The sequence below is a fragment of the Amborella trichopoda genome, chromosome 13 (assembly GCF_054954075.1).
Source record: "Amborella trichopoda isolate Santa Cruz 75 chromosome 13, AtrichopodaSantaCruz75HAP2 v2.0, whole genome shotgun sequence".
NCBI lineage: Eukaryota > Viridiplantae > Streptophyta > Magnoliopsida > Amborellales > Amborellaceae > Amborella > Amborella trichopoda.
This window is the reverse complement of record NC_142348.1, coordinates 24,520,541-24,522,500: the sequence shown is the minus strand read 5'-3', so window position 1 is coordinate 24,522,500 and position 1,960 is coordinate 24,520,541. Positions and strand designations below refer to the sequence as shown.

At 34.6% G+C, this 1,960-nt stretch overlaps 1 long non-coding RNA gene across 3 annotated transcripts in view; it reads right to left on the bottom strand.

Annotated features, from left to right (window-relative positions):
• Positions 1 to 1,407, bottom strand: part of LOC148779126 (uncharacterized) — a 2,249-nt gene extending 842 nt beyond the window's left edge. The window contains exons 1-2 of one of the 3 annotated variants that reach the window (XR_016047687.1): positions 1,035 to 1,407; positions 1 to 915 (exon numbers count right to left, since the gene is read on the bottom strand). The exon at positions 1 to 915 is cut by the window's left edge and continues 579 nt beyond it. This is a non-coding gene — a long non-coding RNA (uncharacterized LOC148779126). The remainder of the gene's footprint in view (positions 916 to 1,034) is intronic. The other 2 variants (XR_016047685.1, XR_016047686.1) reach the window with 2 other exon arrangements.
• Positions 1,408 to 1,960: the final 553 nt, after the last annotated feature.

Sequence of the window (1,960 nt, the reverse complement as noted above, 5' to 3'; positions counted from 1 at the left end):
AGATCAGAGGGAGAGGTTTCTTGTTACAAAAGAATTCTAGTCAAAAACAGGAATTGGAGTGTTAAAAAAGCTTCGTGAGAAAGAGATAGGGAATGCAAAAATTAGGCCGAAACAAAAGAACAATTGGCTGTGGAAGAACCCTTGAGACCACAAAATAAAAAAACTGAGCCAGTGAAATCCTAAAACTAAATCTGGAAGTCTTTCTCCAGAGCACAACCAGATAAAGAAAAAGGGCATCTAAGAATAGTGGTTGTGAGCTCAAAAATATGAAAAACACTTGAACCCATTTTAGGTTAGAACAAGTTTTAGAAGAAGAAAGTAACCCTTACGTACAGAATAAAAAACAAATCCTAATAGTCATGCCTCTGTTACTAGGCCATGGAACATAGATTCTTTAAAAATATGGAAAAACAAAAATAAATGGCCATGGAAGAAATCGTGAGGCCACAAAATAAAACAACTGAGCCAATGAAAACCTAAAACTGATTAAGGAAATTTTCCTGAAAATACATCAGACAGAGAAGAAAATAACACTAAGTATTTCTAAGTTTTCTAACAGAATATTTTAAAAGAAACTGATCATTAATCAATTTTGTGAAAATTTCACAGAATCAGTTGCAATGAACCTCTGAGTCAAAAACTCAAATTTCAGAGAATTCACAATAGAATATAAAAATTTCCTGTGCGTCAAACAAATTTCCTTCCTGATGAAAAAACAAACTAGATTCTACACGAGCAAGCAGCTAATATTTCAGAGAATTCACCATAAAATAAAGGAACCGTAAAACGATCTATTACCTCTGATCAGGGGCACTACATTCCCGGTTGTTGCCATCTCCTCTTCCAACCTTTGCCAAAAAACAACAGCTCCAAACCTCAAATTTCAGAGAATTCACACTAGAATATAAAAATTTCCTGTAAGTCCAAAAAAATTCCTTCCTGATGAAAAAAACAAACTAGATTCTACACGAGCAAGCAGCTAAAATTTCAGATAATTCACCACAAAATAAATAAACCCTAAAATGATCTATTACCTCTTATTAGGGGCACTACATTCCTGGTTGTTGCCATCTCCTCTTCCAAATTTTGCCAAAAAACAACAGCTCCAAGACCGGATATAACAGAAGAAAATAAAAAAAGGACATGGATTCAAAAATTAGGGTTTCTGCTACTGTGAGAAGAGTGAACTAAGAGGAGAGCACGGAAAAACCAGTCCGATCTCCCCGTCAACCACTAACCCTTCTTCTCTCTATTATTCTGCCTCCTCTCTTCTTCGTCTCTCTTCTTCTCTCTATTCTTCTGCATCTTCTCTTTTATTTCTCTCTCTTCTTCTCTTTTTCTCTCTCTAAACTCGTTAAGTTTGGTTTTCAAATGGCATTGTTCTTGTCTGGTCGAGATATATAAACGCACCCCTATCAACGGTCATTTGTTTGTGACGTTTGGATTCGTTTTTTCCATTGGTTGGGACATTGGATTCTGCCGAAACACATCCAACGGTTGGCAACTTCTTGCAAAATTCTCTCTCTCGCCCTCCCTCTCTCTAGGTAACATTGGCTGGCATACATATAGTAAGACCCAGTTTCTACGCGGCAAATAGAAATACGGGCCTGTTGATGAATCTATTTTTTAGATGGATTTTAAGACTTAAATAAATAAATTTTAAAAATTAAAATTAATAAATCTAATAAGAAAATATTTAGACCGTTAGTTTGTATTATTTTATATTTATCTTTAAAATGGATGCTTTACACGTTCTGAACCGCATATGTAGAAATGTTGTCCAATCCATATGAAACAATTTTCCGCATGTTATTTATGGAGACGTAGTAATTAGAAAGGGAAAGGGTTTCTACGAGTCATGGGACTCATAGGGACTCATATATAGAGATGAGTCATCTCTTAAAAATTCATTTTTGAGATAAATTTTAGACCTAATTTTTAAGGAATATATAACCTTTAA